Source organism: Homarus americanus, unplaced genomic scaffold (assembly GCF_018991925.1).
Source record: "Homarus americanus isolate GMGI-L3 unplaced genomic scaffold, GMGI_Hamer_2.0 scaffold25827, whole genome shotgun sequence".
Taxonomy (NCBI): Eukaryota; Metazoa; Arthropoda; class Malacostraca; order Decapoda; family Nephropidae; genus Homarus; species Homarus americanus.
In genome coordinates this window covers 11,491,730-11,517,339 of record NW_024738300.1, presented here as the reverse complement: position 1 = coordinate 11,517,339, position 25,610 = coordinate 11,491,730, and the positions used below count along the sequence as shown (strand labels likewise).

The window sequence follows — 25,610 nt, the reverse complement described above, 5'->3', positions numbered from 1 at the left end:
TAAGACCATTTTACCTCGGGTCTTTTGTTATATATAGGATTTACTTTATCATCTGGCCACCTGCTGAACTGACCGATGCAGCTTCTTCAATCAAATTACATGGGAAGGAAAGACTATCTCAACATAAATATAACGAATTTAACTCCATATAATCAATTAGATGGGGGGTTCACATCTAACGGACCCTCAGTATAACGGACTTCCAATTCTGTATAGTCCGTTAGATGGAGGTTTCATATCTAACGGACCCTCAATATAACGGACTTCCAATTCTGTATAGTCCGTTAGATGGAGGTTTCATATCTAACGGACCCTCAATATAACGGACTTCCAATTCCGTATAGTCCGTTAGATGGGGGGTTCATATCTAACGGACCCTCAATATAACGGACTTCTCTCCTGTATAGTCCGTTAGATGGAGGTTTCATATTCAACGGACCCTCAATATAACGGACTTCCATTCTTATAGTCCGTTAGATGGAGGTTTCATATCTAACGGACCTCAATATAACGGACTCCGTTAGATGGGGGGTTCACATCTAACGGACCCTCAGTATAACGGACTTCCAATTCTGTATAGTCCGTTAGATGGAGGTTTCATATCTAACGGACCCTCAATATAACGGACTTCCAATTCTGTATAGTCCGTTAGATGGAGGTTTCATATCTAACGGACCCTCAATATAACGGACTTCCAATTCCGTATAGTCCGTTAGATGGGGGGTTCATATCTAACGGACCCTCAATATAACGGACTTGCCTCTCCTTATTGTCCGTTAAATAGAGGTTCCACTGTAAATGCTGTTCAAGTGATCAAAGGACAGTTATGTGACTTGTCTGATTTACTTTAAGTTGTACTGTACTGGTTAGGTTAAGTTGAGTCATGTTCTTGCATTTTATTATATTGCAAGAGGCAGATTTTCAGTACGTGGTCTCATGTGAAAGCTGATAAATCGTTCGTTTGTTTTCACTGGAGTATAATGAAGTGTGGTGTTAATGCCGAGACTAGTTGTGGTGTTGTTCAGTAGTCGGTGAATAGTAAACATCTGACGTCATTACTCACTGCTGACGTCATTACTCACTACAGAAGCCCCATAATCCAGGTGTGTTCACGTGGGAGATCTCATTGTTTACCTACTGGCACCAAGGTAGGTGTGTGTGCGTGTGTGTGTGTGTGTGTGTGTGTGCGTGCGTGTGTGCGTGCGTGCGTGCGTGCGTGTGTGTGTGTCCTACCCCCTTCTATTTGTTGACCTCAGTTGTTGTGTTAACCCGCCTTAGGGTAAGTAAAGGTAAAAATCACTCCTTTGAAATACCAATATGAACAAACTCTGGGTAGAACTAACAAGATCACGTATAGATATAAACCATTAGTAAAATATGAGATGAATTGATGTGAAAATCAATCTTGAATAATGTGTATGTTTTTGACACTTGGAATCTATTTTTGATATTACCAGGAACCTCAATAGTTAGGTTAGGTTAAGTTAGGGATATGTTAAGTTAGGTCAGGATAGGTTAAGTTAGGTCAGGATAGGTTAAGTTAGGTCAGGTTAGATTAGGGATAGGTTAGGTTAGAGTATACCATTTCTCTAATAATAAATACAAGTAATCATTACACACACACACACACTCTCCACACACACTCCACCCTGTGACGCTGTGGTTGGCAAGAGTGTCATATTACCCGGTGTAAAGATCATATGTTTGTGTGGCAGTGGGTGGGCGTGTGATCATGTGACGACACTTCACCTGACTGCCTCACTTGTCGTTGCTCCTCATTTGTCTACATTAAAATACGTGGCCACCAACATTATGGTGTGTGTGTAATAATAATAATAATAATTAACGGTTTATTGAAGAGCATGGCAGCCGGAAGGCTGAAAATATACAATTACATAATTGGGGAATGGTCTTGATTTACAAATGATGTACAAGTAACATAAGTGTGTGTGTGTGTGTGTGTGTGTGTGTGTGTGTGTGTGTGTGTGTGTGTGTGTCAACGTTAATACTCTTAGATGTATTATGGGTCGTAGTTCAACCTGTCCTCCCTCCCCCCCTCACCACTCCTCCCCCCCCCACACACACACACGTTATATTGTCACGCCAAACTACGACACAACGACGCCTCTCTTTTTGACCTGCAAGTACCACAGGTGACTTTCTCCTCATACTGAAGGTTGGTTATCGATTACACGTATCCTTTACTGGAACTGTTTTGAGCGTGAGGGTATTGTATCCTTTTGGGTTGTCCAGGAGGGTGGCGGTCAGTGGATTGTGTCTCTTAGTGGATTGTGTCTCAGTGGATTGTCTCTCTCAGTGGATAAAATTAGTAGCCATGTCGAAAGAAGTATTGTCGGGCTGGGAAATTGCTTTTTATTTATTACAGGGAAATTAAGAGAGAGCCTATGGTACTCTTACATGGGGCACGAAGTTATCTCTCTCTCTCTCTCTCTCTCTCAAATGGGAAAAATAGAGATAGACGGTAATACAGTCTCTGGCAGCTTGAAAATCAGAATACTTAGTAAAGGAAGCCTCACAAACTGCCTCTCAAGCTGCCTCTTCGTTGTAACCCATCCATGTGTGTTGTGACGTAAAAGGGGACTTGTCTTGACCTCTTCCCTTGTGATGTCACCTGTGCAGCTTGGCCCTAATTATGTATCGTCGTTGACCCAGTTCACTCTTTTCCCGACCTAGAACGTGTCTCTCTCTCTCTCTCTCTCTCTCTCTCTCTCTCTCTGTGGTTGGGTATTTATTATTATTATTATTCTTTTAGGTATACATCCATACGAGTGTCAATAGTGAGATTCCAAGTCACCCTGCCACCCCTCCCCTCCTCCCTCAACTTCTTTGGCACCCCTGCCAGCTAGCCCTCACTAGACCCGGGTTGTACTGTACTCTTATGCCGAGCTCTCGTGTACGACAAACACATTGATCACTGACACGTCTCTCCCATTGTCTGGTGTGTGTGGGGGGTGGAAGACGGGGGGTGGAAGACGGGGGGTGGTGGAAGACGGGGGTGAAGACGGGGGTGGAAGACGGGGGGGGGGGGTGGAAGACGGAAAAAGTGTCTGGTCTACAACTCGCATTTCCACCTCCATTCTGTTATATAAGAAATAATGGATTATAACTCATTGTATTAAGACCTCACTTAGTATTATTAGTGTATATATTAATTTGGTGTATTATTTTCTTCTCACCAATTCTTCTGATTTTTGTTGACAGGAATAAACTTAACTAAAGTATAAAAAACATTAAGTAGAAATAAAATCTAGTGTTATTGTTTTAAGTGACGATTCCTTTGTCTCCCACGTAAGAATTTGGGCCGAGGGTTTAGGAATGACATGAAGAAGGTGTGAAGGGACGGAAGGCCGGCGACCAGCTGTGTGTGGCCAATACCGTACCAGGATGCCCGTGCCAGCTGGTGCTTCTCAGTAATGACACCCGTTCTCAGAGACCTTACGTAATACGGCTGTTTGTGGGAGGTTATTATGTTTGTAATGACCTAATTGGTGTATTTTATTTGTAATTGTGACGGGTTTTTATGTGTTTGTGTTGTGCAGAACTTGAGTGGTGACCGTAAAGTCATTGTATTAACTCGTGGGGTGGTTAAGGGTAGACAAGGCTGGTCTCAGGGTTACATTGTGCATTGAAGTCCAGTAACACAACACACCTGTGACTGTTGTGTTAGGCACTTACCCTTCAGCTGTGTGAGGCGCACCTAACCTTCCTAGCTGTCAGGTAGGACATATATCTTGTTTATTAAGTCCCCTGCAATCCTTTGGCTTCAGAGACCAAATACCATTGGCAAGTATCATCCCATAAATCTAATTGTTTACAAGAAGCTGACTATAGGAAGTTCACAGGGAATATTTGGGAAAGATCAATTCTCAGAAACATGTTTATGATTTTTAGTTCTTGTAAGAATAAAGAGTAGAACTACAGTGAGATTTCAAGAACATTTAGTCCTTATAAGGTAGAGAACTGCCTCCCGACACCCTCACCCTGTGAGAGTTAATTTCGCTATTATTATTTGTTTATGTGGATCCTAATCTGGCGCTGGCATGGCGGCGCGTGTGACGTCACAGCCAGCTGGTCCGGCGACACGCTCTGGTGCCATTTTGATGACAACGTCGGAGCTGGTGTGCCAGCTGCCAGGCTGCTGAGTAGCAGGGGAGGGGAAGGGGCCTTGTACATCTGTCTGGGGATATACTGTAGGAGTGAGGTTATGTGCATCTGCCAGAGGGACAAGGACGCGGGATGATGAGCTTCTGAATGGTGGTTGTTGGGATGAGATTTGTATTGGGAGAATGGCACACCTGTCTGGTCTGGGGTTAACTGTTGTAATTAAGACCCACATCCAATGGGTACCAATCTTAATGGTTAGATCAGGACCCTTTAACTCATTTGACCTTACCCCTAAATATAGTGTTAGAGCCCTAATGTGTTTTACCTGTTACAGAAGACAGGTGTAGAGGGGAAAATGTTGTCATTATAGGTGAAGAGTTTCTTAGAACACTAACTAACCTGGAGACACTGTATCCTGGAAGTGTATTTGTTTCTTGAGTGTCATCATCGGTATCATAAAGGAATTAAATGTAAAGGTATTGTCAATAATTTCCTATAATAATCGCTTATATTTACGGTGGGATTCATCAGAGTTTCCACCAGGGGAAATATTTAATTGGGGAAAAGGAATGTGTATTTCCCTCCTCTCTGTCCGTTAGTTGTCTACTTTTATAACTTGTACACCATTTAAGTAATGGGATTGTAAACACCTCACCGGGACTGTGATGCTTAGTTTACATTTCCACTTGTAGACTGGGTAAAAAAATACTGTTTACTGCAGAAGATATTAATAGTCAGTACCATACACATCGATATTATACAAACAGTAAATAAACATCAAGGAAATTAATAAACATTGTGTCCTAATGTCGGAGGTGTCTTGGTATCAGTGAGTCCATCTTGCTGTGCGTTGTAGGATCATCGGCCGTATCCCGTAAATTGTGTGTGTGTGATGTGAGTGAGGGAAGGCGATGTTGAGAGAGATAGTGTGAACCAGCGGCACCCTTGTCTTTTGTGGTGTGTGTGGGTTCATCTCTAGCACATTCACTCGTGTTGGTCATATATGTAAGGGACTCTGATTTTATCTCGATGAAATAGGGTGTTTTTTTTTAATGTCCTGGATGGGATCTGTGTTTGTTTACTAGTTTTTGCTTGAGTGTGTGTGGATGTTTCTTGAGTTGAATATATTGTTTTTTTTTGTGTTTTTTTTTGGGGGGGGGCGTAATTGATGATATGGGCTCATGTTTATCTTGGTGAAATATGTTATTGTAGTATTGTATTATAATGTCATTCTTACTTAGAAAAATGTGTTTATGTACTAGATTATACTGTGTTTGTCCTGTGTGTATACTTGAAACTTTCAGAGAGGAACTAAGTACTGGGGCTGAATCAATCCCAAGTTAAAAACAAAATCAGTTCCCGCTGGTTAACTACGAGTGACTTCATCATTGCCAGCTTTAAATTGAGGCCTCACAATGTATTATATGCCAGCAATGAAAGGATAGTGATGTAGTGTTGGAAGTGAGGTGAGGTGATAGTGATGATAGGAACAAATGGTTTATGAGAGATGGTGGTGATAGTGGCAGGTAATGGTGAGAGGAGGATAGTGATAGTGAGAGAGTAAGTTATTGGTTAGATGGGCCTTATTCTTACTGGGTCTCAATAGTAATGGCTAGGTTGGGATAGATTGGGCCCCTAGTTGGTGGTTGGGATGGATTGGGCCCCTAGTTGGTGGTTGAGATAGATTGGGCCCCTAGTTGGTGGTTGAGATAGATTGGGCCCCTAGTCGGTGGTTGGGATGGATTGGGCCCCTAGTTGGTGGTTGGGATAGATTGGGCCCCTAGTCGGTGGTATTTTGGGGATGACTTAGGTAATAGGCTATAAACAGGTGGTGACGGTAAGCAGATGGTGATGAAATGTGGAAGTAGTTTATGTAACAGGTGGTGACGGTAGGCAGGTGGTGACGGCGGCGGCAGGTGGTAGCGAGATAGGGCGAGTGGTGTAAGTGTGGCAGGTGGTGATAGGTCAGGTGGTGAGGAAGCAGGCAGGTGGTGTTGAGGAGAATAGCGACAGTCGGTTAATCCAGGTAGAAAGTCAGGTGAGATTTTGTTGTTAATGGTGGTAGGTGGTAAGAGCAGGTAGTGGTGGTGGTTGAACTTGTGGTTGTTGGTGGTGGTGGTGGTTAGGGGATTAACATTTGCGTCCAGTCTAACCTATTCCGACACAATCCAATCCACACCAATCAGGTCAGGTCCAGTGGTCACGGCCGACAGGTGTACAGATTGCTGCGGTCGAAAGTAACAATGGTGTGTGTGTGTGTGTGTTTGATAGTGGCAGCTTAACAGGGCAGGCAGATGCAGTTGATGTCGGGGAGGGGGGGTGGTGATGGTGGTGATAGATGCAGGTGGTGGTGTAGGTAGAGATGGTAGTGGTGATAGTTACAGGTGGTGGCGTGGGCGGGTGGATGGGTTGAGAGATGTTGAGGTGTGTGAGCCTTGGGAGACAGTGAGTGAGGACCAGGGTGGGTGAGGGAGGGAGGGTGGGTGGGTGAGGGAGGGGGTGGGTGGAACATATGTTGTGTTGATGTTGGCACTGGCACTCTGTCGTCGACCTTATGCTTCGCGGCCATGGTCGTGTTCCCTATACATTTTATTTCTTGGAGGTTTTAGGCCACACAGCCATCACCCTGCTGAAGGATATGATCACACATCATTACTAGTTTGGCATGTGATTATGGGTGATTGATATTGACTTCTGAACTATGCCCTCGGTTCTTGATATTCCTTGTTCTAACTATACGGCTTTCTTGCTGGAATTAAGTCCTTGTGGGTAGCTGAAATCTGTTCCAGTGGTGTCGATATATTTACTGTATGTTGAGGTGCTCTCTCACCCATACATTAGCTGCTGTTCCTTGTGTGTCCTTGGTAAGTGGAGTGGATGAAATTACATTGGTCACTGTAGACAAGATTCCTGTAGGCAGTTTTCCCACACATTTTTTTTTTGTTCTTCAATTGATAACTTGCCTTCTGTCCTGAGTATAAGTTAAGGTAAGATCTTTATACCTCTATCAGTGTTTGGGTAATTTATTTCCTTATACATCATTAAAATTACTGATGCGGCTGATGAACATTAGGAAGACAGATCCCCCCCCCCAAAAAAAAATATCTCCATTGAAAAAAACAGCGAAGAACTATCAGGCGTTTATATACTTGTACGTGTAAGAGCGAGAACAAGTTTGAACTAGTGGTGTGGGTCATGTACCTGGCAGAACACTGTGTTTACTCCCTCCCAGTTATTCTGTACCTTGGTGTAGTACCCCCCAGCGATCACTCATCAGCCTTGTACATCCCCGTCTGAGGGTTATATAAGCTGGTGTGTGTGTGTGTTAAGTATTTTTATAGTTTGTAACCAGGTGAAGGCCAGTGGGTGGGTGGGTGATGGTGAGGGGTGGATGGTGGTTGATGGGGAGGGGTAGATGGTGGTTGATGGGGAGGGGTAGATGGTGATGGTGATGGTGAGGGGTGGATGGAGGGTGATGGTGAGAGGTAGATGGTGGTTGATGGGGAGGGGTAGATGATGATGGTGAGAGGTGGAGGGTGATGGTGAGGGGTGGATGGAGGGTGATGGTGAGAGGTAGATGGAGGGTGATGGTGAGGGATGGTGTTAAGAAGGACGAGGTTGGTTCCTGGGAGTAGCAATATTGTGAGTCATCAGGGCAAGTGATCCTCTCAATCCTCTTGTCTTCTCACACGTGGCTCTAAGTGTTGGCTCTCCCCTGCTGGCTCTCTTGCACACACACACACACACGTACACACACACACACACACACACGTACACACACACACACACACACACACACACACACACACACACACACACACTAAGACATTGATTCTGTCCTGGGATATGTATACACAAGTTCCACGTTCTATGTATTTTAATTTCCTGGTACTACTAAACGTGAATAACAAATTAATTTATACTAAAAGCAATTAAGAGTCACATGTGTACGTTGTAACACCATAGAAAGATATTGTTCTTCGTCATTGAGTCTATATTCAAAGAGCCTTGAGTCTATATTGAAAGAGCCACTGTTGCTGTAAATAATAACAAATGTGGCGGTAATTTCACGAGTGGAGTCACGTTAAGGAACAATTTCTACTGGAGGTGGAGAGTGGCTTTGATAGCTGTACAGTATCAGGTAAGAATGTTAAATTATACGCCTGAGTCAAGCTTATCAGGTGTTTAGTTAATACCTGTAGCCTATTTCTCTAACTGGGTTCTCCTCCTCCCCCACGCGCCTCCTCCTCCAACGCTTCCTCCACCACACTCCTCCTCCTCCACACTCCTCTTCCACACGCCTCCTCCACCACACGCCTCCTCCACCACACGCCTCCTCCACCACACGCCGCCTCCACCACACGCCGCCTCCACCACACGCCGCCTCCACCACACGCCTCCTTCAGGTATTGCATCATCGTCTCGTCAGGTGTATCTCATTAGGCCCGAATGAGGCGCACTACCTGGCAACACGAGATTGACAGTGGTGGGGCCACATGTCACAAGGTGTCATTGTCACTGGATACTTACACACCTTTACGTAACTGTCTAAGTATTTACGTACATGTGTGTGTGTGTGTATGATTCATTGACCAAGTTGTTTGTGTGTGGGTGGTGGTAGAGGACGGTGGTGGTGTGTGGTGTGGTATAGTGTGGTAGTGGTGGAGTGTAGTGTGGTAGTGGTGTGGTGTGGTATGGTTTGGTAGTGGTGGGGTTTGGTGTGGTGCTGGGTGGGCATGGTGTGATAGTGTTGTGGTGCCGGTTGGGTTTGGTGTGGTGTGGTGCCGGTTGGGTGTGGTAGTGGTGTGGTGCCGGTTGGGTGTGGTAGTGTTGTGGTGGGAAAGATAGGATGGAACAGGGGGCGTTACCGAGGGATTAACCAAGTCATTCTTTTCCCAGTACAAACACGGGTTAACTCCTATAGTGGGGGTAAGTAAGTTTTTTTTTTCCTAGTCTTAATGTACTTGTCCGACAAATACATTAAGCCCATCAATAACAGGAAAAAAAAACCCTAACTATATAGACTGTTTATCGCCACTGAGAGCTAAGTGTGTTTTTGTTAGTTAGTTTTTTTTTCATGGTAAGCAAACATTTAAACCACCAATTACATCGAAAAATACTAATTTCTTTACTACTACTAAATGGTAATCAATTTTTCTGGGGGTTTTTAGATAGAAAAAAAAACACTATCACCACTGAGAGTTTAATTAATTTTGTTTTTATTGGTTTTATAAGACAGACGAACAAACAAACATTTAAACCATTAATTATAAAACAAATAAATAAATTCTTCGTAACTATTAAAGGGAGATCTGTTTTTATTTTCTTGTGTTGGGTTTTTATGTGGGGTAGTAAGGGATGCGTCAACAGGCTTTTTAAAATGGTTGAAAAACATGTTGACGGGAGGAGCAGGAGGTAGTGGTGGCGGTGATCTCAGTGAATGTTGAAACAATACATGATGAAGATTGATGTTTGTGTTTATCAATCTGTTTTTATTTGGCTCAGGATGTGTGTGTGTGTGTGTGTGTGTGTGTGTGTGTGTGTGTTACCACCCAAAGTCAATATCGTGGATTGGCTTTTATTTTATGTTTATTTTTTGGGGGTGGGGGGCTCGTAATACACACACACACACACACACACACACACACTTTGAACCCTGAACTGGAGGTCCCTGAACGTGTTTATACTTGATGATACATGTTGAATGTTTTGTTGTGACAAGTTAGTGAAGAAATGGATTGTTATTCACTTGTTAGTGTATAGGCTGGGGTGGTGGGAGGGGTGGGTGCGGGGAGGGGTGTGGGAGGTGGTGCGGGTGTGGGAGGTGGTGGGCGTGCGGGGGGGTGTGAGGTGGTGGGCGTGAGGGGAGGTGAGGTCGGGCAGGGGGAGGGGGGGGGGGATGGGAGAGGAGGTCAGGTGGTGGGCGGAGGGGAGTGTGAGGTCGTGGGCGTTAAGGGGAGGGGAGGCGATGGGAGAGGAGCTTCAGGTGGTGGGCGTGAGGGGAGGGGAGTGTGAGGTCGTGGGCGTTAAGGGGAGGGGAGGCGATGGGAGAGGAGCTTCAGGTGGTGGGCGTGAGGGGAGGGTATAGTACCTTTTAACAATCCTGATCTACAAAGGTTTATGCGTCAACCATCTTAGTTATCTGGAGGTGTGAGAACTACCTACCTACCTCACGTAGACTCTCATTGTGGGAGGCTTCAATAGGACTCAGCTTAATCTAACAATTAAGACTTGATCCTAATCGAGGGCCTTTATGAGTGACCATGGTTAGTGTTATACAGGAAGGATAAAGGCAGCAGTGTATAATTGTTACGTCACTGGTTGTATTAATTGTGCCGGGATAATGTGTACTGTAGGTCGTCTACCACATCTTGTACACGTCAGTCTACTGTATACACACTTTGCTCCACGCTTCCTCATTTATCTCCTCTTATTTATTATTGGACGTCTTTTCTTAAGGCCAAACAAAATACACAGGTGATTGTGGTTACAGGATGAAAAACGTTAGGGTAAAGTTGGTCGTTTTTAGTTGGTCGGTTTTGGGAGAACGTGAGGGTGTAGTGTGTTATGGTAGGGCAGCTTCGTCGTCATCACGGTTAATATCATTCTGGTGGTCATAACTCAGTCGTCTTTAACAGCGGAACTTGTTGGGTGAGTGACTGCCACACATCAGTTGAGGAAAGATGGTATTTAAGGAATTAGCTGAAGATTAGACACCCCAGCTTATTTCACATGAAGATTAGTCACCCTACCGCTACCTGAGGGGAGGGGAGGATAAGCTACCTTACGTTATCATGGAGAGTTTTATTCGGTGTGGTAAAGAACTAGCCTGTAAGACCGTCTGGCGTAGCACCTGAAGATTTTAATTTATATCACCTGTGACATCGTTAACCTGTATACAGTTTAAAAGAATGTGGGCACCACAACACTAGCCGGGGGGTGTACCTAACCGGTTGTTTGTGGGATCACGAGAGTTCCACACCTGCATACATGTGATCTTTTGTCAGCCCTGGGGTTACTGACCTCAGTGCTGACACCACATATACAGTGTACGCCTTCACATATCATATACTGACACCAGTGTAGTGTTGATACACGAGATACTGACCATGATGTCTTTATACGATATGAATTGTTTAACGTGACGTGAAACGAGTGATTGAAACACGGGGCCTCCAGTGACGGAGGTGCGGTGCGGGCCATCACGCAGGACACTTCCTCAGTATGTTGGTATGGTGACGTCACAGTCAGCTGGTTACGTTGCCCCCTCCTCCCCGCCACCCTTCTCCTGGCAGCCAGAAATATGGGTGAGTCTTGTTGTTGACACGCGAGCCATGCAGGAGCAGGTGTGGGCGTGGCAAACAGTGTGGGGGCTGGGCGGGCTATGGCATGTGATACTCTGGCACAACGAAATGAGTCCCTGCAGCCCACCACCTGCCTTCATCCATGGTCCCTCCCTCTAATTATCTTATTAACATTTTCTCTCATACGTGTTTACAGTATTATACCCGGTGGTCATGTTTTGTTTATTAGTTTAATTTTGTGGGTTTTTTTTTTTGGTGTAGTGTGTGATTGTTGCTAGTACAGTGAACATACAGAAGCAAGTTACAAAATATTAGAATAGCTATTACAGTATATCAACTATTATGGTGATTAATTACACTATTCTCATGTATAATACTTGAGGATCTTCACTACATACAGCAAGGAGGGGGGGGGTACAGTATACACTAGCCGGGCATCAGGGCTTACTGTACCTGGCTGACGTCATGAAACAATCAAAACAAACAACACCTGGGAGAGGAGGAAATAATTACTGATGTGTTTAGAGATTAACACCTGAGTCGAGAGAATACCTTTCCTACTATGAGACAGATGAGATAAATGACTGTCTCTCTCTAACACCTGAGTCGAGAGAATACCTTTCCTACTATAGAGACAGATGAGATAAATGACTGTCTCTCTCTAACACCTGAGTCGAGAGAATACCTTTCCTACTATGAGACAGATGAGATAAATGAATGTCTCTCTCTAACACCTGAGTCGAGAGAATACCTTTCCTACTATGAGACAGATGAGATAAATGACTGTCTCTCTCTAACACCTGAGTCGAGAGAATACCTTTCCTACTATGAGACAGATGAGATAAATAACTGTCTCTCTCTTATAGGAATTAATGTAACTTAAAAACAATAAAGACAAATGTTTTAAAATACATTATGTTGTCTTAAAGTATCGTGTATTGTCTGTTTCTTTGTGTTTAGATCATTATTTATTATTATTATTTAATGTTGCGTCCTTGTGATGAAAATGTATGAAATGGTCCACAATCCTAATGGTCCCAACCTAAACTAATTGACCATTAGGCTTGTGTTCCCTCAGTTCTAATGACCTATGATCAATATTGGGTCCCAGTTCTATTATCCTTAGTAAACCCCAGTAATTATAGGCACAGTTATAATGATGTGGTTAGGTAACTTGGGCTGGGCTGGGAGCTCTCCTGGTTACCGTTAATGCTGGATCTCATTGACCGAGGGAGGATCTCATTGACCGAGGGAGGATCTCATTGACCGAGGGAGGAAGTATTGTAGGGTGGGAGAGAGTGTCAGTCGTGGGTGTGGCGCACAGCCCACTACCACATACCTGCAGGCTGTCTCCCCCCCCCCCCTCAGTAATGGCTATATCTATAATAGTGACTGGATGACATCATGCCCTCTCTCTTTATCTTCCGTCTTTGCCTCTCCCCTCCCCCCCAACACACACACACCTCTCTCTCGTGTGTGTGTGCGCTTTGTGAGGTAGGTTAAATGCGTAACCTAACCTAACCTAATTATAAATATGGGCCAAGGTTAAATGGGCTTCAGTCTTAATGGGTAGGCTAGGACTAAGGACTATTTGACCAGTACTTGATATAAAAACAGACTGGACGAGAGGTGTGTGCAGGAGTGCCAGTCTGTCTGGGAAAGTAAGGTGACGATCGTGAACACTGGATTGTATTTAGGTCATGAGGGTTCGTCCACTGCTGTAGCCATAGAGATTCAGCGACCAGGTGTTCGTCTGTCTGTTGTCTGCTTCTCGACATAGACGGACCTTCGCTGACCTTGGTACCCGGTAACAGTAATACGGGTTAGTTGTACTCATGTTCGTGGACGGTCGACCTGAAGGCCACCTAGACGGGGAATTTGTTGAGGGTGTGTAAGCCACTGCCAACATAACAACCACATTCAGGGTTGGCGAGGTGTATGACCCGGTGTTAAAGATTAATCCAGGAACACCGGACGCCTTGTAAATCGCACTGGCTAACTCTAATACCCACAATACAATTTGCCAATCGAGTAGCACCCAGCCAGGTCCGCCACTACTGCTGGGGTAGACAGTGGTAAATGGCGAGACGAATCTTCCTCATAGTTTCGCTTTGCTCCGCGGGGATTAAACCTGGGCCTGACCGATTGCCTGGCGAGTACACTGACCGCTACACAATGAGTCGCCACCTATGGTAAGTATATATATGGATTGGTGACGAGCATGAGATCAAGTGGCTAAATTAAGAATAGGTTTAACTTCTTATACGTCTGTCTGTCTGTTTGTCATGCGTTTCGTAAATAAGCTGGGCTGAGGTGTGTCATCCTTGAAGTGTCTTGAGTTTTTTAGTGGACTTGACGGAAGACTTCAAGTGGGGCCCCAAACTAAACTACTCACGAGGATTAGGTCCCTCTCCTAAAGGGCCCCATTCCCAAGGAGTTTGTTTCTTAATGGGCCCCAGTCATAATAGGTAGGTGTGTCGGAATGAATTTAGGTCTCAGGACTACTTCACCTTCCCCCCACACTACTCCACCCCCCCTCCACACTACTCCACACTCCATCCCCTCCACACTACTCCACCCCCTCCACCACTCCACCCCCTCCACACTACTCCACTCCACCACCTCCATCCACCTACTCCACCCCCCCTCCACTCCACCCCCCCTCCACACCACACTCACCCCCTCCACACTACTCCACCCCCCTCCACACTACCACCCCCTCCACCACTCCCCCCTCCACACACTCCACCCCCCCTCCACACTACTCCACCCCCTCACACTACTCCACCCCCCTCCACACTACTCCACCCCCTCCACACTACTCCACTTCCCCCACACTGAACACGACCTTGTCCTCCCTGCCAACACCTGCTGACTCACCCACCACCAACCGCGTCCCCAGCTGCTACACGTGCTGCCCCCAACCCCCAACCATCTGCACGTGCCTGCCTGACACCCACTCCACCCACCCACCCACCCACCCCTCAAACGTGTTGCCCTAACCCTCCACTTGCCCCTTTCCACTCACACCTGTTACACGGTCTCCCCTCACACCTGCCCTCACACTCTACCCCACACCTGTTGTACTTATATCAATCCTTCCTCACCTCTTATACGTACTGATATACCACACCTGTTCTCACCCCCCCCCCCGTCACAGCCACCATCCCCCCCTCCCCCCTCCGTCACCGTCAGGGAGGCTGGCTGGGTGAACGGGGGCTCGCCAGGGGGACACGCCATCAGACAATGTACCAACGCTGGAGTCTGAGGAAACACGTAGAAGTCAATATTAACTTCGTCCTTGATGCTAACACACTTGAGCCTGAGTGTATGACTTGAGTCTAGTGAGGGGAAGAGGGAAGGAAGGGAAGGATAGATAAAGGGAGGGAGGGAATGAAGGATAAAGGATGAGGTAAGAAGGGAGGGAAGAATGAAGAGGTACGGGAGAGACGAAGTGATAAAAACAAAGAAAGATGAAAAACTATGAAGAACGTAAAAAAGAGAATGTAAGGAAAATACCAACACGAAGGAGATGGAAATAGAGGAAGATAAAGATGGAGAAAAGTGGGTAACAAAAAACTTGGGACATTCCTCATTTAACTACAGAGTGATTCAGTATAAAGCAGCAGTAATAGTATCTTGTCATGGAGGTGACGCGTGTGAATTCATTCTTACCTTACAAAATACACCAGGCGATATGTATAAAATCATAATTGCCAAAGTTCTTTAAAAAAAAACTTCAATAACAATGGACTCTGAGCCTATTGTTACCGCTAATGGCATTTGGGAAACTTTTATAATTAAACCTAAGAATTCAACCGCGATGACTATTTACCAGTTGACCTCAAGGTAACGTCAAGGTACCATCCGACGATCTCAAGGTAACGTCAAGGTACCATCCGACGATCTCAAGGTAACGTCAAGGTAGGTCGTTAATCGTCAGCTGCTGAACGCTATATACCACCAGGTGAAATATGCTCAATTGTTTTCCCAGAGAGCGCACTGTCTACCCACCAGCTTGGCGATGACAGCAGGCTATCAACTAGTTAATAATGATGAGTAAAATGGACTATAAGTTGTCGGGGAGAGAGAGTGTGTGTGTGAGTGAGTGCGTGAGAATGTGAAAGAAAGTTCATAATGTGAGAGGAAAATATTAAGGGGGCTCGGCTGGGGTGAATGATATGTGAATGTGGGGCGTGTCGTCAGTAGATCTTCTTGCGGCGGTGGTTGGCACGAGGGGGGCGTCGCCATCGTTCATAATATGTGTCCTTGATGTTCCTCCTCCTTCTGCATACCTCAGCGTTTGAGTATTTAAGGCCTTCGTCGCCACATGCTTCAGGAGACACCTCACTGCTTTATGTAGAGAGAGAGAGAGAGAGAGAGAGAGAGAGAGAGAGCACTCGGGGTAACATACATACACTAAAGATCTGTTATACCTGTCCTCAATAGTGTCCCATATCTACTACTCTCACCTGACACACGCACACACACGCACACACACACACACACACACACACACACACACACACACACACACACACACACACACACACACACACACACACGATGAATCTACAGTCAATTGAGTGTGTTGAGAAATATATCGCATCTTGACTTTGGGTTAAGATATAAACTTATTTTATAGTTGGGTTATACATTATGTTTACTGTAGTCGGTGCCAACACACAAGTACGGTAGTTATTGGGGTGACTTTGACAGTATTAAGTAGTTCAGTTTATGTATGTGATATAGAGTGATTAGCTTTACGATATAGGAACGTTGTGTTGTTGGTTAGATTAGGTTAGGGTAGGTCAGGTTTGGTTAGGTTAGTTAATATCCAATGTTTTAATGCTATCGTCTCGTTTATATATTTATTGAGCTGCGTATCATTGTAAAGACATTTGGATTATGTTTTTCAGTGTATTTTGAATATAATTGTGAACTAATATAATGTAGAACTTGTGTGTATGTGTGTGTGTGTGTGAATAATTATATAACCCGCGTAAACATATAATAAAAAGTATCATCAAGGTTATTTACATTCTTGGGGTACATATGTTTATCACTTTAATATGGCATCTTAATTTACTGCCGTATATTATATTAAGGAGAAAGCTTCATTCTCCTCTGCTTCAAGAAGAGAATAAATCAGAACGTTGAAGCCCTAGTCCTTTTGTAACATTTGTGTATACTCGTACAAGAACTTATTTACCGAGGTGCTGAAGGGGGAAAAAACTGATATATCGCCTGGCAAGAATTCAGTTTGTGTAGTACCTCAAGATGAGTGACTTACCGGTGTGTGGTGTGTTAACCCTCCAGTGAAAGGATATGTTAAAGGTTTTCTTGTTAACTGTTGCTGTCTTTAAGTAAGGTGAATACATGGATTTTAATCAGTTATTGAAGCAGATTATAACATGGGGTCTCTTTTTTTAATGTTTGGTGATGGGGCTTTGATGTAGAGTGTAAGTTAATGTTTGGATCAAAGGTACACCGCGTTCAGGGAGTTTTAAGTAGTGCCAATGTTTGGATCTAGTGTTTGTTGATCTTTTTGTTGTTTTTTACTTCAGTTTGGAATGTATTGTTTTGTTAATTTTTTATTCCTTTTATTTTTATTTATTTTTTGTTTTGCCTAGATCAGTGGTTCTCAACCTTCCTTGCTCCATGCACCCCTTTCACCATATGTCAGAATGTCATTCCCCCCTCCTTTCCAAGATTGTCTGCCTCAAAAAGTGCATTCCAAATAATATGCATATAATACTGAAAATCCTTTATTTTTTCCATATTAGTATCAGCCCCCCCCCCCCTGAAAACCTGAGGGGGGAAATTTCCCCCTGGTTGAGAACCCCTGGCCTAAATGATACCAGACATTTTGAGGGGATTAGTTTTCATCGCCATAATTGTTCGATTAAGTTAGTAGTGCTGTTCACATGATTAAACGGACTAGCTTTTGCGTCCACTCCTATTGCTAGAGGTAGAAATTATATATAAACCAATCTCTCTATTTTTACCATTAACTGTATCAGAAACCACAAGTAAATATTGTAGCCTTGGGTCCTCGTAAAAACTTGCTTATCAGACTTGTGTGTTGGGAAACGTTCTTCGTGTTTCTTTACCTAAGGATGTCTCTCTGAGGCGTCGTGGCCAAAACTCTCCAGTGAGGTGATGCTGTCCGCTCAGTACTCTTAGGAAGCTCATAGGTTAGGTGAGTGATACGGCGCTCTCAGCACTCAAAGTAAACGCTTCCAATACATTTAAATTCTAATAACTTACTTGAAGGTAATGGTGGTCGAATATTTCCTTTCAGTTTAATCCCAAGCTTTAATGTAATAACTCCGTCAATCACTGCAATAACGAATGAAGTGATTGAAAATAGAGAAAAAAAAACAAAGCGTTATTAACCTTTTGTATCTGTAATTGGATAACATTTTTACATTCGTTCGCCTCATCGTGTTTGTCACAGAGCTTTCTATGATGTGATTAAATTTCACCTGTTGGTCTTGAGTGTGTGATAAGTGTTCCAGTTAAGTTGTTGGGGGCAGCAGTGGCAAGTTTAGTTTCAAGTGACTTTTACCCAGTACAATATAGTTCACTCTCGCTTGTGTGTTGTGATCTTGTTGGAGAGAGAGCAGTGTGTGTGTGTTTAATTCTTCAGTACTCAGTTGTGTCAATTTCCATACTTTGTGGTCGTGTATCAAGGTAATTTATATTGAAGTTCTCTAAGACGACTTGCTGGTAAAATAGTTTGTTGTCTCTGAAGTTGTTGTTCGATCAGCAACAAATACAGCAAGGAGCAGCAACACGTAGATCAAGGAACAGCAACAAGTACAGCAAGAGGAGGAGGAGGAGCAATGCTGGGACGTAAACTAATCACTAAGAGAGGATCAGTGAGTTGAGAGTGTCGGCCATACACTATTGGTGATCACAGCTCCGTCGCCTGAGTACATTCCCTCGGTAAACCAGGGAGCGGGGACATCAGAGCTCAGTACTATGGCCAGGCTGTGATGTCTACCTTACAGGATTTACTGTAGTGGTCACATTTACCCTCGAGCCTTACCCACAGTTTAATGCTGGATAGTTTGTGTCCTTATAGAAAAAAATATTAATGGTTACGAATTACTGTATAGAACCATTGGTAACCGCTCTTAGTATATTCAAGAATGAGATACAGTAGTTGCCTTAAGGACGACTAATTTCAGTGCACCTGGTAATGGAGGTAGAACTACATCATGTGGACTTAAAGATTTTGCTTTTTTGTATTGACCGACTCCTTATTCCCTTGACAGTTCGTGTTATGATGAAAGAGTGATGTCGGTACTGATGTTAAACTATACTAACAATAATAATGATAATAATAATAATAAAAGGACTACTATCTATAAAAATGATGCCAATGTGTGTGTTCGTAGTGTTTTGGTAGAAGGAAGTGTGTGAATATATCTTTAACTAGTTGGGTTGAAGGTTTATGGGCCTTACCTAACCTGGGCCACACTCCAAATAGTTACATAAGTTTTGAATGTTACGGGACTTGGGCCTATTAAAACTGGGCCTCTGTTCTAATGGGTTAAATTTAGGCCTATTAAACTTAAGGCTTATTTGGCTAGTCACATTTTTGTGTGTTGGTGGGGTAACGTGAGGAGTGAAAGGGTTGGGGAAAATACCCGGATTTCGGTGAATTCCCTCATTGGCGTCGACAATCGTGGTCACTGTGAGATTGATCCTCACTGTGTACAGAAGCGGCGGCCACTCTCCTCACGTTTAGAGGTATGTAATCTGTTCCTTTGTTGTAAATAGGTGACAGTGTGAAATTTAATATACGGTAGCTTAAACTGTGCTGTATGTAGAGTGACTGGATGTAAAACTTGACAGACTCGCAGGATTAAAGAACAAAGATAACCAAGAATTAGTCATTGATTGTATTAACCTTCCCTTGAAAAAAATAAAATCCCTACGTGCAGAAAATCATCCATATGACGTGACAGCAGCAAAGGATTCACTAGACGGAGGCAAAATTTACCTCCTATGTATAATGAAGGAAAGTTGTACTGGCGAGGAAGTAGCGTGGTGTAATGTGTGATAACCCCAGGGTGTGTTCCACATGTAAGTTAGCTCACATCCGGCCAAGCCCTGGTAGTAGTTTACCCCGGCGTCACTGTAGAAGGTGAAGTGAACGAACTATACCAGGATATTTACTTTATGCGACCTGACGTCAAATTCACGTGTAAATAAAAATGTGTTGGTCACTGGACAAACCACGAACAAACGGGGAACTTTAATTCACTGTGTTCAAAATGTTAGATAATTTGAGAGAATCACTTGGTAAAATATAACAAGTGTTGTGGTGTAACTCGTGTTGTTGTCGATGTACTTGGTTAGGTCATGAACTTACTACCCAACTTGTTGCTGAGATAACTACGCCATCTTTCTGGATAATGAAATCTGATTTTTCTGGTGTATATTTTTGTATGAGTTATGAATATATTATCTACACCCCAAAAAAACTAAATTAACTGGTTTTGGTAAGTTGGGTTCAGGATGTCCATGAGTGATAGAGCTTGGCAGTATTCGGTAACTGAGAGGGAAGCGGTACGCGTCACTTAACATTCTCACATAACTTTCACCTGTTGGCACCACTGGTAACGTCTACACACACACACACGCACGCGCTTCGTCTACAAGGCACAAGGTTAATTATTGATTACTACATGATATTAAACTTTATTGTCTCGCTTTCTCTCTTATATTTATTAACTCTGTAATGTTCTTTCGATGTTTGATGCTTTAAACCGTTATTTACAACGTAGTAATATTTTTTGGCATTATCTGTTGTTTATCTCGGGAATTATATGAGCATTGCTCTTTCTACAGGTGAGTGTGTCTGGGAGGAGGGGTACATGTGGTACAAGTATGTGGCAGAGGTTGTGTGGCGCCTCTTGAGTGACAGACAGTCGCCCCTCATACTGACCACAAACTTCCCACACCACCACTACCACCACCACTATCACTACCACCACCACCACAATCACTACCACCACCACTATCACTACCACCACCACCACCACCACCACAATCACCACCACCACCACCACCACCACCACCACCATCATCACCACCACCACCACTATCCCTACCACCACCACCACACAATCCCTACCACCACCACTACCACCACAATCACTACCACCACTACCACCACCACCACAATCACTACCACCACCACTACCACCACCACTACCACCACCACCACAATGCCACCACCACTACCACCACCACCACCACCACACCACCACCACCACCACCACCACCACCACCACCACCACCACCACCACCACCACCACCACATCTCACGGACCCGTATAGTTATGTATGTTGGCAGTGTCTTCTTCTTCCTAGGTAATTTCGTTGAGTTGATTGCCACAGTTTTATTTATACCCTCGTGGCAAGTGTTTCTGTTCACTCACTCACTCACCAGGAAGTTAATGTACGCAGGAAGTGTCTCCGCCTCCCACACATGTAGGTCACACAGTCACCCACTCAGTACCTATCACTCACCATATTGAGTCTCTGTTTATTGTGCTTCATGAAGATTGACTGAAGTTGTACAGTAATGCTTGAGTTTCGCCTCCTTCCTGGCTGGACCTTGTGAGAGTTGAGGTAGGGAGAGGGAGCTGGGAGTGAGAGGTTGGGAGAGTGAGGCTGGGAGTGAGAGGTTGGGAGAGTGAGACAGGGAGAATGACACAGGGAGAGAAAGAGAGAGAGAGGTTGAGAGGGAGAGGCTGGGAGAGAGAGGGAGCTGGGAGTGAGAGGTTGGGAGAGTGAGGCTGGGAGAATGAGACAGGGAGAGAAAGAGAGAGAGAGAGAGAGAGGTTGGGAGGGAGAGGGAGGGAGGGAGGGTGGTAGTGATGATGGAGGCTTCCCGTACATTGTTGTGCTTCAAGGTCTCGTACGGTCGCTGCCACCACCACCACTTTTAGCAAGCAGAGAGAGAGAGAGAGAGAGAGGTGTTTGGTATATACTGTACATATTTTATTATATGTGTGTGTGTGTGTGTGTGTGTGTGTGTGTGTGTGTGTGTGTGTGTTAATGAGATGAAAGCTAAAACTCATTGGTTCTTATGATTTACAATACAAAGCCACACAATCAACTCGCTAATAATCGACAACTGAAGAATATTAATAACATTGTCCAAGATACCCAGCTGTAACCAACCACTTACAGAACGTTACACAGTGAAATTTTTCCCTCAAACCTGATTGTCTGACTCACACTCGGAAAACAATTGATTTCTCTGATGGGACTACTATGACCTATCAGGACTACCTACTGTGATCTGTATAGACTAGAGTGAATTAATCGACTCAGGTGCCATTGTTACTGAAGCACTTACATACCCACTGACGGAGATATTGTGTGTGTGTGTGTGTGTGTGTGTGTGTGTGTGTGTGTGTGTGTGTGTGTGTGTGTGTGTGTGTGTAATAATAATAATAATAATAATAATTAACGGTTTATTGAAAAAGTTCTGCAGCCCGAAGGCTGAAAATATACATTGGGCATAAATGACTTATTACATACATTGGTGGTTTAACAAAAGCCTTCATTAGAGAAAGGTAAAGGAACATACAGTGAACATACAGATTAATGTAGGTGTGTGTGTGTGTGTGTGTGGTTTAAGATGTTGATGTGTTGTCTTTTATTTGGATTCGATTTGATGTGGAATTCACCGTAGAGTTTTGTTGGTTTAATTCTGTATTGGTTCAAGAGTGGTGGTGGGACAGCTGGTTCAAGAGTGGTGGTAGTGGGACAGCTGGTTGAAGAGTGGTGGTGGGGGTGGGACAGCTGGTTGAAGAGTGGTGGTGGTGGGACAGCTGGTTCACGAGTGGTGGTAGTGGGACAGCTGGTTCAAGGTGTGGTAGTGGTGGTAAGACAGCTGGATTAGTTGGGTGTTGTGGGGGTCGGGTTGTAGGGGTGAGATTATGGGGTAGGGTTGTAGTGGGGGTGTTGTGGGTGAGGTTATGGGGTAGGGTTGTAGTGGGGATGGGTTGTGGGTGAAGGGCGGTGGTGGGTTAGGACAGACCATGAAGAGTTGATGCCATAACCGTCGGGAGTAAATAAACATGCCAGGTAATGCATGATGTGGAGGGCGCAGGTGTGAGTCTACGCTGCCTGCCACACACTGACCTTCCGTTAACTGACTCTCTCACACCTCTACAAGGCTGCTATGTGGCAAATATTTATACCACCCCCTCCCCCCTCCTGTAGATATCCACCACACCACCACCTTCCTACTTTCCCGATATCCATTCCCTTCCACCCCTCAATCACCTGCCTACCCTCCCGTATCCACCCCCTTTCCTCCACCCCCTTACCTCCATCCCCCCACCTCCACCCCCCCACCTCTACTCCTATCATCTCCACCCCTCCTCAACTATGCTTCTGTAGATAAACTGTTTCAATATTTATCTATTTCAATACCTGTCGTCCATAGAGTTATTACACTATAGAATTAACACGACGAGAAGAGGACTTGCTGTTGCCCAGATAACGAATCAACAACCCGGACGCTGATAGTTAGGGGTGCGTGTGTGTGTGCGTGCGTGCGTGCGCGATCGTGTGTGTGTGTGTGTGTGGCGCCGGTAAGTGCTTTATACTCTGATGGGTGTTAACGGGTCTCTCTCTCTCTCTCTCTGGCCTAAGAACCGAGAGAGACTAGACTCGCCAAGTTGATGTACCAAGCGTTTAACTCGACCTTGTAGCTCCTGGTATTCTGCTTTATTTAACTTACGTATTTTTTTTTACGCATTTTTACCCTAGTGTGTTAACAGGTCCCAAGGGGCGTGCGGTGGATGAGTGGATACAACACTCGCCTCTTGTTCTAAAGGTTCATTGGTTTGCGTCTAGGGTAGTCTCTCTCTCTCTCTCTCTCTCAACTAACTGTGAATGATTGTACCTCCCCCCTCACCTTCCTCTTACCTGCCTATAACTTTTCAGTGGGAGGTGTGAAAGTGGTCGAGTGTTTTGCCTGCCCTAATAGGTTCCAATGCCCTTATTAGTGGGTCTCAATTCTAATGGATCCCTGACTTAAAAGGACTCCTGACCTAATTGGCCTCGATTAGGTTAGTTTGTGTTAGGTTAGGTTGGATTAGGTTAGTTTTGATTATGTTAAGTTGGATTAGGTTAAGTTGGATTATGTTAGACTGGATTAGGCTAGTTTGGATTAGGTTAAGTGGTCTTTTTCAGCACCTCAGAACCTTAAGACCATGTATACATACATTATAAAAGGATAATTTCTATGTTTATAATCCCAATATTTTGTTTCCTTATTGATAAACAAAATCCTTAATTAATTGTTAGTGAAAGAACGTTTACCTGGTGGTGGTGTTATCCTGAAGGGTGCAGGGGGACAGTGTAGTGATGGTGTGGTAGGTGTGGTAGGGGAACAGTGTAGTGATGGTGTGGTAGGTGGACGGGGACAGTGTAGTGATGGTGTGGTAGGTGGACAGTGTAGTGATGGTGTGGTAGGGGGACAGTGTAGTGGTGGTGTGGTAGGTGGACAGTGTAGTGATGGTGTGGCAGGGGAACAGTGTAGTGATGGTGTGGTAGGTGGACAGTGTAGTGATGGTGTGGTAGGTGGACGGGGAACAGTGTAGTGATGGTGTGGTAGGTGGACGGGACAGTGGTAGGTGATGGTGTGGTAGGTGGACGGGGACAGTGTAGTGATGGTGTGGTAGGTGGACAGTGTAGTGATGGTGTGGTAGGGGAACAGTGTAGTGATGGTGTGGTAGGTGGACAGTGTAGTGATGGTGTGGTAGGTGGATGGGGAACAGTGTAGTGATGGTGTGGTAGGTGGACGGGGAACAGTGTAGTGATGGTGTGGTAGGGGAACTGTGTAGTGGTGCTGATGACTGTAAACATCTCTCCTCTTGGTAGGTGTTGATGATACCTGGACATGTTGACAACTGCTGTTGACACCTGCCGTTGACACCTGCCGTTGACACCTGCGCTCCAAATTAGCCGCATGAGTTGATTGTCCTCTGTGGAAGTTGCCCCGTGAGTACAATAGTTCTGGTTGACTGACTGACTGGTTGAATGACTGACTTGACTGGTTGAATGAAAGATTGACTGGTTGATTGACCGGACGGCTGACAGGTTGATTAATTGACTGATTGGACTACCGATTAGCTAAGTGACTGACTGAATGACTAGCTGGTTGACTGATTAACTGGACAACTAACTGATTCAACACCTCACTGAGAGAACTTTTGTATCCACCAGTCTGCACCTTAACTGTTCATGACTAGTTAAGGGCCCAATTTTTATGAGACAATTTGGGCGGTTTTAAACTTTTCCCAGAAGTCTTCAACAGAGGAAATAGTTCACTTGTGGGCGGGAAGACACGGGTTGGTGGGGTCCCGAGAGACGCCGACGAAGGTGAGGATATAACGGATTTTCCTCACCATGTAGTCCGTTAAACAGAGGTCTCACTGTATATGATCTGTGTGTGTGTGTGTCCTGGGTCCAGATTCTCTTCAAATACTTCTCGTGGCTGAAAATAGTGTTTAAGAATAAGTTCAGAATTAATCCGAGTCTTAACTTGAATTAGATGTACGTTCACTTTGCTTCACTTAACGAATAGAATTAGTCTACATAAACTATGTCACTTTTAGCCTTGTACTAAGTGAAGGAATCCACTTAAGGTCATGTCATTGTAAAAGACCATGTCAGTGTTAATAGTCATGTCAGTGTAAAAGATAATGATCAGTGTAAGTTTTAGTAATATTCTTGGTTGGCTTCAGTGTAAATCAGTCAGGTAGCTACATCGAAGCAGCCTCAGTCAGTTAAGTGGTTTATCCCCCGTCTGAACCTTGAAGACCTGGGTTCGAATTACCTTCAGGTGTGTGTGTATGCAATTTGCTTGAGGTGATTTAACGTGTGTCTCACCTGTCCTTACCTGCCAACATATTAACTCGTTACTGTCACCATTATGTTGCGGATTGTTCTTGCATGTTTAAGACCCTGGAGTTGACGATAGCTTAGCTCTGGGGAAGAAGTACAATGAAACCTTGATTTAACGGATTTATATTGAGAGGAAAGTCCGTTATATCGAGAGGTCCGTTAGATGTGAAACGTCCCATCTAATGAACTATATAAGAGATGAAGGTTCCGTTATATCGATTGTCCGTTAGG

At 44.5% G+C, this 25,610-nt stretch overlaps 1 protein-coding gene across 18 annotated transcripts in view; it reads left to right on the top strand.

Moving 5' to 3' along the window:
- Nucleotides 1-25,610, top strand: part of LOC121873864 (mitogen-activated protein kinase kinase kinase 7-interacting protein 3 homolog) — a 112,469-nt gene that overhangs the window by 6,843 nt on the left and 80,016 nt on the right. For 14 of the 18 annotated variants that reach the window (XR_006090316.1, XR_006090315.1, XM_042377692.1 and 11 more), the window contains exon 2: nucleotides 24,354-24,473. The exons of the other annotated variants lie outside the window; for them this stretch is intronic. The gene's annotated coding sequence lies outside the window, so the exon portion shown is untranslated. The remainder of the gene's footprint in view (nucleotides 1-24,353; nucleotides 24,474-25,610) is intronic. 18 annotated transcript variants of the gene reach the window in all.